The 16,836-nt window shown below is 36.2% G+C and overlaps 2 long non-coding RNA genes across 7 annotated transcripts; one reads left to right on the top strand and one right to left on the bottom strand.

Moving 5' to 3' along the window:
* Window positions 1-980: 980 nt before the first annotated feature.
* Window positions 981-13,971, top strand: LOC130470432 (uncharacterized). 6 transcript variants are annotated; one of them, XR_008930726.1, is made up of 8 exons: window positions 981-1,206; window positions 1,469-1,702; window positions 1,793-1,881; window positions 2,048-2,198; window positions 3,078-3,418; window positions 3,496-3,712; window positions 3,798-3,883; window positions 13,707-13,971. It is a non-coding gene; the product is annotated as an uncharacterized lncRNA (long non-coding RNA). The 6 variants fall into 6 exon arrangements; XR_008930729.1 differs by having other exon boundaries at window positions 1,780-1,881; XR_008930725.1 differs by having other exon boundaries at window positions 1,793-2,198.
* On the bottom strand, window positions 4,195-10,966 carry LOC130470431 (uncharacterized). Its single transcript, XR_008930723.1, has 3 exons — window positions 10,352-10,966; window positions 8,018-8,137; window positions 4,195-4,786 (listed from the first exon to the last, which is right to left on the bottom strand). It is a non-coding gene; the product is annotated as an uncharacterized lncRNA (long non-coding RNA).
* Window positions 13,972-16,836: the final 2,865 nt, after the last annotated feature.

The raw sequence follows: 16,836 nt of genomic DNA, 5'->3' as shown, positions 1-16,836 counted from the left end.
ACACCCGCAAGGTAGAGATTGAGGGTTTGGGGGACTGTAACTACCGAGAGGAGTACTCGCTCGTCGATAACTCCAGAGGCAGGATATCCTTACTAGCTCAGCATAAATAATTGAAGGGACATACGTTAACTATTAAACTAATCTGAGTTGATTTTAGCAATATGCAACATATAATACTAGATCGATCGCGATTATCTGATTTAGATTGCATTAAGGGACCTAGCATGATAATCCAATTTCCCAAAAATATTATATTTATTAAGCGTGATAGAACAATCAGATTTAGTTAGTTTAACAGTTCATAAAAAGGGCGAGGAAAGCAATTAAATCATAGAAAAGGGACACATTACGACGCACCCTTGAGAGGTGCGTCACGGTTCTCAGAAAACTAACCACTTTGACTTTGATATTTCTCCTTTTTATTTAATGAATCTCAAATTATGGAACAGGATACGTTCTGTTCGATTTATGGATCGATTGCGACAGAACGCGTGAACAATTTCGCAGCGTGAGGCTTAGGCTAGGGGTTGGTGTCAATACTCAGAATATGAATTGTGTGTTGTTATTTCACGTCGAACTTGGGCTATATTTATAGAAAAGAGTTTGAGGAAAGATAGAATTGCAGAGCTCTAATCCACAAAGAATTAGGAAAAAACACGTACCCAGGTAATTCCAGCGCCCAGGCCTGGGCGCCGAAGATTTCGGCGCCCAAAGCCAGCACTAGTAGAAAAACCCCCTGTTGCAACCCCCTTATTGCAGCGTACATGTATTCATACGCTTCAACAACCAGTCGGTCAACGCGGGTCAAACCCTTTAAAGGGTTATTGCAGCGTACAATTTAATTGTTTCCTGCAAAAAAGCTTGTTGCAGCGTACATTTTAAAAGCCCCTTGCAATAGCCTATTTTGTTGCAGCGTACATTTTAAAGCCCCCTGCAATAGCTCGGGTAAAAATTTATTCGCTGCAACCTAATTCGAACAAATTAATTCCCCGCGCTCAACTCCCTTCTTCTTCCCTTACCTTTCCTGCGTCGTCCACTTTAAAAAATAAAAAATTCCCTGCGTCGCCCAAAAAGCTTTCCCTGCGTCGTCAATCTAGCTTCCTCGTCGGTGGTTCTGGCCTCCTCGCCAGTCGCCGGTGGCTCTTTTCTCGCCTCCTCTCCAGTCGCCGGTAGCTCTTTAATTCCTCGCCTCCTCTCCAGTCGACGGTAGCTCTTTTCTCGCCTCCTCTTCAATTCGTTTTTAGGGTTTGTTTAATTCGTTTCTTCAATTCGTTTTTAGGGTCAATTCGTTTGTTCAATTCGTTTTTAGGGTCAGTTCGTTTGTTCAATTTGTTTTTAGGGTTTGTTCAATTCGTTTTTAGGGTTTGTTGATTGTCCCAAATTGTGTTATTTAATAAACATGTTTAATATTGTGTTATTTCTCTAATTTTTTGGACTTTTATTGTTTATTCTTAACCATCCTTTACAGTTTGAAGATGAACGAGATGCTGAAGATGTTGTGCACGGAGTTTTGATTGATTTCTCTAAAAAGCTGCGAAATTGCCCTCAAAACCCCTGCCCCCATCTCAAGCTGGTGAAGTTTTGATTGATTTTACACTCTTGAGCAGAAATACATACTATGAGCTCCACCTGTTCGATAAAATGTCTGAGAAAGATGACAATATGACTAAGAGCTCCACCTGCAATTTGAAAACCGCAAGAGGTTCAGCCCTGAATCATGATTTTTTCGTATACCGACATATGAGAAGGTAGTTAGAGATTCTAACCTTGTTTATAAAGTTCCCATCCTCAGGATTAAAGTACTTGGCCATTTCGGGGCAGTAGAGATTTTTTCCTTCAGAGCTAAATTGACTAGCCTGCAGGGGTTCTCTGGGGCAGAAGGTAGATCTTCAGTTATTAATTAGACCTGTCCTGTTTATTATGACGAAGCCTTCAATATAATCAAATGAATTATCTGATGGTATTAGCTGTTCTTGATCCTTGGTAAATAAGTTGAAATCTAAGTATAGTACTCTAATCCATTTCACCTGTTGGAGTGTGGAAAAAGTTTTCAGGTGACCACAGGGACCTTTATGATTCAACAGTTGAAGTCAGATTAACGATGGGATACTTACCGATCTGGGAGCTGGCTCTAGAGAGATTCTGGCCCTAGTGATGATGCCAAACTGCCCTAGTCCCCCAAGAACACCATAAAAGAGGTCAGCGTTCTCTGTTGCCGAACAGTTCAATATATCTCCTTTTCCTGCACCCATGAAATAAACAAAATAATTAGCCGACATGTTGATTAAATGTGATCTTGATATAGGGGACATCCTTGTGAACATCACGTGACAATGAAGCCAAAATAATTAAGAAATAAGAAGGACATTTAAACTCTAAAGTTAGTATTCGCAATATTTTAGCGGCACATCAAATTAACCAAAATACTCTTTGTAAAGAAATTCTTGGTGATGTGCAACTTCAACTCTTCAAGAGAAATAGAAAAGGCAGTAATTCTCACGTCAAAAGCTAGTTTTGGTGGAGTCTACTTATGTAGCAAAGCCAAATGAATTACTGTAATAGTAATACTAGCTGAAGTGTACAAGCCATGACAATTTTCAAAACCCTACCATTTATCATTTACTGCCCTTATTGCCTTTTCTTCCAATGAGGCAACTAAATCTAAGTCTAATTACAATGTGCGTTCCTGTACTAAGCTTTTGATCAATAATTCAATGATGAGACAAATTTGACATTTGTGGTCCAGAAAAGTTGTATGGTAGAATAGTCATCCTTTTCCTTGTAAACCAAATTTATATTGTGGGTCTAATTGCTGAAACTTTGACGATTCTCAACTTGTTTTGTGATGACCAATGAACTATAACTTCTTTAGTGAAATGATATTCGTGGTTTTCGTTAATCGATTTAATTAGCATAGCAAAAAAAATACAGCTTCCCTATTTGATTACTGCTTTCATTCTTAGTGAAGCATTGTACTGTGCTGCTTTTTCTCATGCAGATTGCCATTAAGTCAATAATGTGCCTATGTTATTCCATTTTCTTAATCTTCTCGTTTTCCTTTCTAATATGCATTGCAGCGCTAATGACTGCTTAGAAGAAGGTTCTGTTGTGACTGATGGTACCAGCAACAATACTCTAGTATCTCCTGGTATGGCTTTGTTCTGAAATGGATTCTGCACAACATGAAGCTTACAGTTTTGCAACTAATTTAGTCGTTGAAGTCATCAGTCAGCAAGAGCTTTGAGTCCTCTCAGAACGAGAACACAATCCCAGAATTGAAATATGCATGGGTTCGAAGAAGTGATTGTCTCGACTGTACTGCTATCCACCATCACTCTCATGATTGCGCTTGTCACTCGTGCCTACGAAGTATAACATGGAGGGGACATACTTGTGGACTATGGACTGTGGCCTGTAGGTACTGGAAACTAGATAGTCATTTGATGTTGCGTATAGGGATGTTGCTGACACATTAAATATTTACTAACTTTGCAGTTATGCTATCTGAATCACTAATCAGTTTGCTCAAACAACCTGGTAACTGCAAATTACTTGTACAAGTTTAAATGGCAAGACGGAGAAAGAAAAATCAGCATTTATAATTTCAGTTCATTGGTGAAGAAACTACAGCTGCCTTTGGTGCTACAGAGTTGACGGATGATCCTACATGGATTGTTGACCCACTTGATGGGCCAACTAACTTTGTGCATGGGTAAATAGTTATAACCTTTCTCCTTTCTTATTAAATTTTTCCTTCTGATTTTAAGTTGTATACCTAACAAAAATACAACTCCCAGGTTCCCCGTTTGTTTGTGTTTATATTGGTCTCACCATTGGAAAAGTCCCAACTGTCGGTGTCGTGTATAATCCAATTATAAATGAGGTAAGAACCGCCAATGCTTGAACTTTATGGTCGGAATATTGTTGTGAGTCGATCGACCTCTTTAAAAAATCACAACTGACCTCCACTAGTAGAAAAAACCCTTATTGCAGCGGGCTTTTAGACCCCTGTTGCAGCGTACATCGTATGCTGCAACTGGGGGGCCTGCAACAAGTCTGAACTTGTTGCAGCGTACAATGTTCGCTGCAAAAAGTGATTTGTTGCAGCGGGCTTTTAGATGTACGCTGCAACAAGTGCCAAAAAATTGGCAAAATTTTAGACTTGTTGCAGCGGGCTTTTAGATGTACGCTGCAACAAGTGCCAAAAAATTGGCAAAATTTTGGACTTGTTGCAGCGTACATATATATGTACGCTGCAAAAGACTCAACTTTTTGCAGCGTACATTTATTTGTACGCTGCAACAAGTCTGAATTACTCAATTTTTTGCAGCGTACATTTATTTGTACGCTGCAACAAGTCTGAATTTTTGCCAAATTTTTTTCCCTTGTTGCAGCGTACAACATATATGTACGCTGCAAAAAAGCACTTTTGGCGGGAAAATTCTAATTTTGTTTAGGGATACCTAGAGTGCCTTGCACCAAATATAGATCGAAACCTGTCAAAACAATAATAGAATAACGCAACCTGTATAACAAATATAAAAACAACAACTGGAGTTTTGTATACTATATATCCCAAAACCAAAGTGCACATATTACATTTAAATATATGTTCCAATTTCAACATAAACATACATTTTAATATAAAATTTATTCTATAACAACTAAACCAACTCGATCAAGCGCGCTAAAGCCAATAATAAATACTTGTTGGTAAAAAACTTAGCCCATTGCTCACGAACCACATCAAATTCCTCGCATAAGGCGCAATCCTCGGAGTGTAGACCTTTACAAAAACAGAAATTTAAATTAAACATTAGATTAAATACAAATTAAATATCACATTTTAACATTCAAGAAACTAATGACAATGTCCTAATAGTCTAAAATGAGTCCTTCGGTTCTTTAGTTCAAAGTTGGGAGCGAAAATGTCATTTTAGCCTAAATATGACCTATAACGACCCAATGAGCCTATAGGTGCATAAATAGATTGGAACGAGTCTTAGATCGTTAAAATTATGCATATTAAACATGTAATAAGTTTTAAATGAGTCCTTAGGTTCTTTATTTTAAAGTTGGGAGCGAAAATGCCTTATTTTAGCCTAGATATGACCTATAACGATCAAACAAGCATTAAATGGGTATAAGTAGATTAGAATAAGTTCTAGAAACTCAAAACTAAGCTTATTAATCATATAATAATTTAAAAATGAGTCCTTCGGTTCTTAAGTTCAAAGTTGGGAGCGAAAATGTCATTTTAGCCTAAATATGACCTAAAACGACACAATGAGCCTTAAATATGCATAAATGGATTGGAACGAGTCTTATAAAGTTAAAATTATGCATATTAAACATGTATTAAGTTTAAAATGCGTGCTTAGGTTCTTTATTTTAAAGTTAGGAGCGAAAATGCCTCATTTTAGCCTAAATATGACCTATAACTATCAAACAAGCATTAAATGTGCATAAACAGATTAGAATAAGTCTTAGAAACTTAAACTAAGCATATTTATCATATAATAAGTTTAAAATGAGTCATTAGGTTCTTAAGTTCAAAGTTGGGAGCGAAAATGTCATTTTGGCCTAAATATGACCTATAACGACACAATGAGCCTTAAATGTGCATAAATGGATTGGAATAAGTCCTAGAAAGTTAAAACTAGAATATAAAACATTTAGTAGGTTTAAAATGAGTCCTTAGGTTCTTTAGTTCATAGTTGGGAGCGAAAATGTCATTTTAGCCTAAATATGACCTACAACGACCTAATGAGCCTTAAAGGTGCATAAATAGATTGGAACGAGTCTTATAAAGTTAAAATTATGCATATTAAACATGTATTAAGTTTAAAATGAGTGCTTAGGTTCTTTATTTTAAAGTTAGGAGCGAAAATGCCTCATTTTAGCCTAAATATGACCTATAACTATCAAACAAGCATTAAATGGGTATAAGTAGATTAGAATAAGTCTTAGAAACTTAAAACTAAGCATATTTATCATATAATAAGTTTAAAACGAGTCATTAGGTTCTTAAGTTCAAAGTTGGGAGCGAAAATGTCATTTTAGCCTAAATATGACCTATAACGACACAATGAGCCTTAAATGTGCATAAATGGATTGAAATGAGTCCTAGAAAGTTAAAAATAAGCATATAAAACATTTAGTAAGTTTAAAATGAGTCCTTAGGTTCTTTGGTTCATAGTTGGGAGCGAAAATGTCATTTTAGCCTAAATATGACCTAAAACGACACAATGAGCCTTAAATGTGCATAAATGGATTGGAATGAGTCTTAGAAAGTTAAAAATAAGCATATAAAACATTTAGTAAGTTTAAAATGAGTCCTTAGGTTCTTTGGTTCATAGTTGGGAGCGAAAATGCTTCATTTTAGCCTTAATATGACCTATAACGACCCAATAAGCCTTAAATGTGAATAAATAGATTGAAATGAGTCTTAGAAAGTTAAAACTAAGCATATTAATCATGTAAAGGGTTTAAAATGAGTCTTTAGGTTCTTTAGTTCAAGGTTAGGAGCGAAAATGTCTCATTTTAGCTTAAATATGACCTATAACGACCAAACAAGTCTCAAATGTGCATAATAGATAGGATTGAGTCTTGAAAAGTTAAAAATAATCATATGAATCATGTAATAAGTTTGAAATTAGTTTTTAAGTTCGTTAGACCAAAGTTGGGAGCGAAAATGTCATTTTAGCCTAAATATGACCTATAACGGCCAAAGAAGTCATGAATGTGCATAAATAGATTGGATTAAGTCTTGTAAAGTTAAAACTAATCATATAAAACATTTAATATGTTTAAAATGAGTCCTAAGGTTCTTTATTTCATATTTGGGAGCAAAAAAGCCTCATTTTAGCCTAATATGACCTATAACGACCAAACAAGCCTTAAATTTGCATAAGTAGATTGGAATGAGTGTTAGAAAGTTAAAACTATTCATATTAAACATGTAATAAGTGTAATACTCTGAGAAAATATGTAGCTTTTCCTATTTGGTTTATTGTTCACAAATCAGGATCTTTGGACAACAACAAATGCTTATTAATCCAAGAAGCTTTTCCTATTTGGTTAAAACCCACACATTATTCACAATCTTCAACTTTTGTGATAATCATAAATCATAATGGACAAGCACTGTAGACTTACGAGATCTTCTCCAAGTCTGTGAATTTGTGGAATTTATTAGGAAAAATAGCCAATGTTGTAAACATGATGAATGGAAAATATAAAACTGAAGTTCTCTGTACAAGCCAGAGAAACTCCTTTTCTACCTAGATTAAGTTCATATGGTGTGTCGTGAAATGGCAAACAAATCTTTACCCAAATTTAGTGCACACAGTGAAGAAACCTAAAACCATGGATATGGAGATAGGAATTTAAGCAAAGAAGTTGTATAGTTGACTGAAAACATCTCTAGCATTGCCCACCAATGGCATATTCAAGACATATATAGTGCTTCGTAGTATATTGCCTACACCTAGACATTAAAGAGATTGTGGACTTGGCTCAAGTACCAAATTCTACTCACGAGGCTAATTGCTTTTAAAGACCTCAAATAAATACTCTAAAAAAAAATACAAGACAAACCACCAGAGAACATAATAGCTTTACTAACTATGACAGATTACTATTTAGGTTTGAAAGAGTTCCCATATCGCTTTAATAAGATGAAAAAAAGAAGTCACTTGCTTCAGAGTGTTTGTTAGTTCTCTCTTCTCAGAAAAGAATATGTCAAATTCTAAATGATAATGTCCTGTAGGACCTAGAGTGAAAGCATCAGCTTATGGAAAAGATTCCTGTGAGAATTCCACTGCTTGAATCAGGAGATAATTCAAGAAACTTCTCTATGGAACATATGATCAGATCAGGTGTAGTATAGTAAACAACCAAGACTCCATATATATAAGAACATTAATATGATGACTAGAACTGAAAGTTATGCAATCTGAGATGCTAACATGCTATTAAGGAGTATAGGAGATACAATGGGTAAATAGTTGCATACTTTTTCCTCGGTGTCATCAGCACGAGTGACAAGTCTTGATTTTATTTCCTTAGCTCAAGAGGAAAATTTATAACGTTGTAAATCTTCCCTGTCACTGGATCAAGTCTTCTTCCAACGCATCTGTTGATCAAAAATCAAAATTTCATAAGAAACCTGAGTATCAGGAACCAAATTTATATAAACTATCACTTTTACCTTGAGTTTAACAGAAGAAGAACAAATCAATTATTAGTAACATACCTTACTAATCTACAAGAAACAATACCTTAGCGCTTATCGTTGAAAACACATTCAGGGCTCACTTTAACTATATAAAGATTTTTTACAGAAATATGGCGCAAACGTTGTACCTCTAAAGGCAATAATTTGTGCATCACTGGTAAAATATACACTAAGGCCTAAGACACTAATTGTACAATAATTAGTAATTAAGGAGTAGTAGCCTTTTCATGGCCATCCTGGGTAACATTCACAAGACACAAAGTGGTGTCAGACTCACAAAGAATTCCTTGGCACATCAAATCAATAAGTCCAGTAGATGCTATCTACAAATTATTTATTTGATGCAATGGATGAATTAGTTTCTTGTTTAAAAATAAGAACGAATTAGTTTGTTTTCCAGTAAGGACTAAAATGATAGTTTATTGGCCACTATCATGTATAATCTGAAGTTCTACCCATGAAAAACTACCGAATGAAGAAAATCTGGTTACACAGTGCAAAACGACGTACTGTACAATATTTCTGCAAATTATCCCAATACCAAAATAAATCAGCAACAACAAACAGCATAAGATGTAACAACCATACGATAAAAATGAAAAATTAATCACTAAACCCGGGAAACAAAAAACAAGCATCCAATTACAGAATCAAGTAAATATATGAAAACATAAGATTCCTATTGGAAATTTAAAAACAAGAATCAGTAAACTCTTCAACTTGGTCAAGGCAAGATCTTAACAGTGAGAAAATTGAACAATCAAGAAAGGTCGACATAAAAGTAATCCTTAACTATGATTTGAACAGTCTCTAGATTCCATAGACTCATCAAAGACCCATACCACCAAATATATAAAACTAAAAACCAATAAAGGAAACACCAGTTCATAACATCAACGATTTCGACAATTTTCACTATACACCCGAGTGTAGTGTACATCTAAGGCTATAACATATAACATGCATCGTAGTAATATATGATTATAGACTTATACTTCAAATATGGATCCTACAAACAATTACAACAAGGAAAAATCAGAACAACTATCACACACCCGAAAACAGTAGAAAAAATAATTTGAATTACCCACAAATTCAAAAAGAGTTCAATTTGAAGTCTCACTAAATACATCCCGCCACAAACTAAAAGTGTGGAACATCCAAGTCTGAACATGCACTTTTCCCATATTAATTACTGTTAATTAGGACTTCATGTGTACGTGAATATTCAGCCATATCTGAAGACAATTATGTGGAAGATCTGTTACAGAGTCTGGCGGTTATTAATAGATTAAGTCAAGGAGTATGGAGAATAGTGAGCCTTGTGCTCTATGTGTTTTTCTCATTGTGATTTTACATCCAGAAAATGCGACCATCTTTTTCTCATTGTGATTTTACATCCAGAAAATGCGATGTTGGTTATCTTGGTATCAATACAAAGGCCAATGTACCAACTCCTTTCATAAAATGGATCCAAGGCCAAGTTCATAAAATGGATCCAAGGCCAAGTTTATATCATAAAATGGATTGCCATGACTCATGAGAGCACTCTGATGTAAAAAACAACAAAAGCAAGTTAATCAATCCCTGACAACTGGCAAACCTAACTACCTCAGACTTTAGAAGCAAATGAAAGGGACAAAGAAAATAAGTCTGGACTTGATTATATTCATACGATATTGAACCCCAAAATTAAAGACATCGATTAAGTCAAAGCGACCTGAAAGTACATAAGTAGAGGATTAAGAGGCAGGAGCACAGTATAATCCTATAATGTTTCGTAAGGCTGTCTATCACGCTACATGGCATTCATAGATAATTAGGAAAAAGCCCCCCATAGTAAAGCACAAGGTGACAATCTATGACAAGGCAATGACAAAGCATCACTGAGTTCTAAATCTGAATGCTCCTACTTTTCTCTACAGGCATTTTTTTTTGGAATTTCTCCACAGGCAATTCATTAGTTTACCACATTCTCTACATGAATCTACAATTCATCAGCAACAAAAATTTGACTCACAGTCTCGCCCAAAGAAGAAACAAAACAACAATTCATTATCACTGCAGAATTAAAGGAAACCCTAATTCTTAAAATAAGATAAACGAACAAACCTGATTGGACAGGGAAGATGACCGGTCGGCCGCGGCGAGGAGGATGACGGAGATTAAAACCAGCAACCGAGCAAAGCAGCTTAGTTTTTCGAGTGGGGAATGACTTCACCGGTGGTTTTCGAGCAGGGAATAACTTATGCGGTGGTTTTCCGAGAAGGGAACCACCGGTGAGGAGGCGAGGAAATAGACTCTTGGTAGAGTACCACCGGCGACGGGCGAGACCCAGCGGCGACGGCGAAGACGACTGGCGAGAACCACCAGCGATGGGCGAGACACAGGGAAAGATGAGGGAAGAAGAAGGGAGTATTGAGCGGGGATATGAATTGCGAAATTGGTGTTGAGGTTTGAGATAGAAATGTTTGGTCTAAATTAACGTTGCAGCGAAAAAAATTACTAAAATGCTATTGCAGGGGCATTTACCCTTTACGCTGCAAAATAAAAAGGCTGTTGCAGGGGGCTTTTACTATGTACGCTGCAAAAAACTCTTTTGCAGGGGGCAATTAATTTGTACGCTGCAACAACCCTTTAAAGGGTTTGACCCGCGTTGACCAAATGGTTGTTGAAGCGTATTAATACATGTACGCTGCAATAAGGGGGCTGCAACAGGGGTTTTTTCTACTAGTGCTCTCTACGCTCAAGAAGCTTTTTTGGTGATATATTAGGCTAAAATGATATTTCCGTTCCCAACTTTGAACTAAATAACCTAAGGACTCATTTCAAATTTATTACATGATTAATATGCTTAATTTTAAGTTTCCAAGACTCATTACATTCTATTTATGCACATTTAAGGCTCATTGGGTCTTTATAGGTCATATTTAGGCTAAAATTACATTTTCGCTCCCAACTTTGAACTAAAGAACCTAGGGACTTCTTTTAAACCTTTTACATGATTAATATGCTTAGTTTTAAGTTTTCAAGACTCATTCCAATCTATGTATGCACATTTAATGCTCATTGGGTCGTTATAGGTCATATTTAGGCTAAAATGACTTTTTCGCTCCCAACTTTGAACTAATGAACCTAAGGACTCATTTTATACTTATTAGATGTTTAATATGCATAGTTGTAACTTTCTAAGACTCATTCCAATCTATTTATGCACATTTAAGGCTTATTGGGGCTTTATAGGTCTTATTTATGCTAAAATTACATTTTTACTCCCAACTTGGAACTAAAGAACCTAGAGAACTAAAATAACCAGTGCTCATAATCCAGTTCCAGAATGGGATGCATATGCCGTTAATGATGGGTGGTATACAAGAATGTCAGCCATTATCATGGCTTTCGAGTAATGAGAATAAACTCACGTCTGTGCTAATTTATCGATGTTTATTTAGAGACATGAAGTAGACAAATGGAAATTAAATCATTAAGGGTGTATTTGGTTTAGCATATTTTGGAATTAGTATGTGTTTAAAATTATCCAACCCCAGGCTAAAATGACATTTTCGCTCCCAACTTTGAACTTAAGAACCTAATAGCTCATTTTAAACTTATTATATGATAAATATGCTTAGTTTTAAGTTTCTAAGACTTATTCTAATCTATTTATGCACATTTAATGCTTGTTTTATCGTTGTAGGTCATATTTAGGATAAAATAAGGCATTTTCGCTCCCAACTTTAAAATAAAGAACCTAAGGACTTATTTTAAACTTATTACATGTTTAATATGCTTAGTTTTAAGTTTCTAAGACTTATTCTAACTACTTATACACATTTAAGGCTTGTTTGGTCGTTATAGGACATATTTAGGCTAAAATGACATTTTCGCTCCCAACTATGAACTAAAGAACCTAAGGACTCATTTTAAACTTACTAAATGTTTTATATGCTTAGTTTTGACTTTCTAGAACTCATTCCAATCCATTTACGCATATTTAAGGCTCATTGTGTCGTTATAGGTCATATTTAGGCTAAAGTGCCATTTTCGCTCCCAACTTTGAACTTAAGAACCTAATGACTCATTTTAAACTTATTATATGATTAATATGCTTAGTTTTAAGTTTCTAAGACTTATTCTAATCTATTTATGCACATTTAATGCTTGTTTGATAGTTATAGGTCATATTTAGGCTAAAATGAGGCATTTTCGCTCCTAACTTTAAAATAAAGAACCTAAGCACTCATTTTAAACTTAATACATGTTTAATATGCATAATTTTAACTTTATAAGACTCGTTCCAATCTATTTATGCACCTTTAAGGCTCATTAGGTCGTTGTAGGTCATATTTAGGCTAAAATGACATTTTCGCTCCCAACTATGAACTAAAGAATCTAAGGACTCATTTTAAACCTACTAAATGTTTTATATTCTAGTTTTAACTTTCTAGGACTCATTCCAATCCATTTATGCCCATTTAAGGCTCATTGTGTCGTTTTAGGTCATATTTAGGTTAAAATGACATTTTCGCTCCCAACTTTGAACTTAAGAACCTAAGGACTCATTTTTACATTATTATATGATTAATAAGCTTAGTTTTGAGTTTCTAGGACTTATTCTAATCTACTTATACCCATTTAATGCTTGTTTGATCGTTATAGGTCATATCTAGGCTAAAATAAGGCATTTTCGCTCCCAACTTTAAAATAAAGAACCTAAGCACTCATTTTAAACTTAATACATGTTTAATATGCATAATTTTAACTTTATAAGACTCGTTCCAATCTATTTATGCACCTTTAAGGCTCATTAGGTCGTTGTAGGTCATATTTAGGCTAAAATGACATTTTCGCTCCCAACTATGAACTAAAGAACCTAAGGACTCATTTTAAACCTACTAAATGTTTTATATTCTAGTTTTAACTTTCTAGGACTCATTCCAATCCATTTATACCCATTTAAGGCTCATTGTGTCGTTTTAGGTCATATTTAGGCTAAAATGACATTTTCGCTCCCAACTTTGAACTTAAGAACCTAAGGACTCATTTTTAAATTATTATATGATTAATAAGCTTAGTTTTGAGTTTCTAGGACTTATTCTAATCTACTTATACCCATTTAATGCTTGTTTGATCGTTATAGGTCATATCTAGGCTAAAATAAGGCATTTTCGCTCCCAACTTTAAAATAAAGAACCTAAGGACTCATTTAAAACTTATTACATGTTTAATATGCATAATTTTAACTATCTAAGACTCGTTCCAATCTATTTATGCACCTATAGGCTCATTGGGTCATTATAGGTCATATTTAGGCTAAAATGACATTTTCGCTCCCAACTTTGAACTAAAGAACCTAAGGACTCATTTTAGACTATTAGGACATTGTCATTAGTTTCTTGAATGTTAAAATGTGATATTTAATTTGTATTTAATCTAATGTTTAATTTAAATTTCTGTTTTTGTAAAGGTCTACACTCCGAGGATTGCGCCTTATGCGAGGAATTTGATGTGGTTCATGAGCAATGGGCTAAGTTTTTTACCAGCAAGTATTTATTATTGGCTTTAGCGCGCTTGATCGAGTTGGTTTAGTTGTTATAGAATAAATTTTATATTAAAATGTATGTTTATGTTGAAATTGGAACATATATTTAAATGTAATATGTGCACTTAATTTGGTTTTGGGATATATAGTATACAAAACTCCAGTTGTTGTTTTTATATTTGTTATACAGGTTGCGTTATTCTATTATTGTTTTGACAGGTTTCTATATTTGGTGCAAGGCACTCTAGGTATCCCTAAACAAAATTAGAATTGTCCCGCCAAAAGTGCTTTGTTGCAGCGTACATATATATTGTACGCTGCAACAAGGGAAAAAAATTTCGCAAAATTCCAGACTTGTTGCAGCGTACAAATAAATGTACGCTGCAAAAAGTTGAGTCTTTTGCAGCGTACATATATATGTACGCTGCAACAAGTCCAAATTTTTGCCAATTTTTTGGCACTTGTTGCAGCGTACATACATATGTACGCTGCAAAAAACCCCTTTTAGCAGCGAACATTGTACGCTGCAACAAGTTCAGACTTGTTGCAGGCCCCCCAGTTGCAGCATACGATGTACGCTGCAACAGGGGTCTAAAAGCCCGCTGCAATAAGGGTTTTTTCTACTAGTGCAGGGGTTGAAAATAGGGTCTGGGCTGTTTTCTTAGTCAGATTCGGATTCCTGAAATCCGTAGTGTTTGAGACTTAATCGAGTCTTTTAGTGCGTATCAATTTCATGACGGAATGCGTCTGGGCCCGTTACGAACTTTAGGCTCGTTAGGATTTTAATTAATACGTAACTCTTATTTCAGAATCATATTAGGAATAGGATTCTCGCAGTTTTCTATCTCATTTAGGATTTATGTTGGAGTGCAACACCTAATTCTGACAGGTTTCTATCTTTTATGACTTGCCACTTTTAGAAGCTACCTTTTACGGCAGTTACTATTTTTAGCATGTTTCCATAAATAGCAAGTTTCTATAAATAGCAGGTTTCGGGTGAAACGAGAAGGGTGATTGAGATTCGTTATTTTATAGGAGATGCGTTGTCAAGTGGAGATTTATGTTTTCATCATCGAACCTTTCCCTTTCGGGAATGGGGACAAAAGTAGGTGTCTACAGTTAGCCCCCACTTTGACTGAGTCTTGGAGTAAGACGATGGTCAAAGTATTAGATGGAGTGCGTCACACAAGCCATGGTGACCTGTTTTTGCGAGGGTGTCACGAGCCCCCGAGTGATAACATTTGACTTAAGGGTCATCACTTGAAGTGTCGACGTATCCCTCACGTGTCATTGGGATTTATCAACGGATAGTATAGAAACTTCCTCACTTTGTCATTGGAAGGATCTAAAGGTGCGTAGAAACTCCCTCACTTTGTCATTGGGAGTAGCTACAGGTGTTTTCGAAATCAAAGCTATAAAGTGTAATTGGGCCTGGCCAAGCCCAATCACGAGGTAAAAATGTTTTTAAAGATTCTCATTTTCAGGGTTAGCTAAACGAGAAAACCCCCTTGTTTTTATGGGACGTAAAACGAAGGAAAATCCAGCACATCGTTCTTTTTGGAAAAACGGAAAACCAATATTTGAATTTTTTTTGAATAAGGAAAGCTACTCACATCGTTCTTTTTTGGAAAAAACGGAAAACCAAAAGCTACTCACATCGTTTTTGGGAAAAACGGAAAACCAAAGCTACTCACATCGTTTTTGGGAAAAACGGAAAACCAAAAAGAGTTATCGCTACAGCGACTAAGGACCTGCGCGGTTAGTGACGCAAACCCCGCCGGCTAAAGATGGCGAGCCTGTCCGCTAAGGGTGGACACCCCGTCCGATAGAAGTGGACGAATCTGTTTTAAAATTTGTTTGTGTTTATTTTTTCGAAAATAAGGACCTACGTGGTTTGCGCCGTAGACCCCGCCGGCTGAAGATGGCGAGCCTGTTTCATTTTGTTTGTTTTTTTTTTGAAGATTGCCTTTTTTGAAAACTGAGGACCTGCGCGGCTAGTGACGCAGACCCCGCCCGCTGAAGGTGGGCGAGCCCTGTCCGCTGAGGGTGGACATCCCTGAATTCGTTTTTTCGATTTGGAACTCGCGTGGTTCGTGGCGCGATCTTGCCCGATTGAGGTGGTTAAGTCCCTATTTCTTTTGTTCATCGTGATTTCTTTTGAGAATTTCTTTTTATTCGTTCTTGTAAGAGCGAATTCTTTCAAGGGATGCTCGGATTTAGTTGCAACCTGAATGTGGGTTGACAACGTGCTTAGACGGACCATTGTCTTGCGGTCATCATCTTTCATGGTTTTGAGCTAGTCCTTACGGCTCAATTTTGCCACTACCTGGGTCCTTGATTGGGGGACCATGTATAAGTATCAACGGCGACCTTTGTCTTGAGGTCGTCAACCGGTTCTTTTTCTTTTGAGATTATCCAAACACGGGACTTTGTACAGCGTAGTCTGGGAATATTGTTTTAACTTTGCATTTTTTTTTTGAAATATATATCTTCTTTCGAGCCCCCAAGCATTCGTGCTTGACGGTCATTTCTTGTCAAAGGGGTTCCTTGGGGATACGCAATTTGTGATGTCCTTGATCGTGTTTGGGATCGTGCTTGTAAGTGCGAGCGATCTTTGTAGTGGTGTGCTACTCTTGACAAAGTCGTGAGGTGCGACTTCCAGTAAAGAAACCGGCAATTTTTGAGTCGAATGGATGCTGCAGGGCCCAATAGAAGTTAGGGCCTTCTTTGAGCCTAGGTTCATTTCGGCGCCCAGGCCTGGGCGTTGAAATAATTCACGCCCAGGTGGGGCGTTAAAAGTGTTGTTTGGGCTGGTCTTTTGATGACACAGTTGGCCTCTTGTTCATTCGTTTATTTCACTTGGAAGTTCTACGTATTCTCTTTTCTTTTGTTTTTTCCTTTGTTTTTAGAACGTGATGATTTTCTTGAGAAGCCGTAGCCGATTGGTGGACTACGGTGCTTGTCGCTTTGGGGCGATTATTTTAAGGAACTGTTGCTCTTAAGGCGTACAGTTATTGCGATAGTTGGGCGAGTCTATATGGCCCGAGGAACATAC

The sequence above is a fragment of the Spinacia oleracea genome, chromosome 3 (assembly GCF_020520425.1).
Source record: "Spinacia oleracea cultivar Varoflay chromosome 3, BTI_SOV_V1, whole genome shotgun sequence".
Classification (NCBI taxonomy): Eukaryota; Viridiplantae; Streptophyta; class Magnoliopsida; order Caryophyllales; family Amaranthaceae; genus Spinacia; species Spinacia oleracea.
Note: the sequence above shows the minus strand (reverse complement) of the source record. Positions and strands in the feature narration are given on the sequence as shown.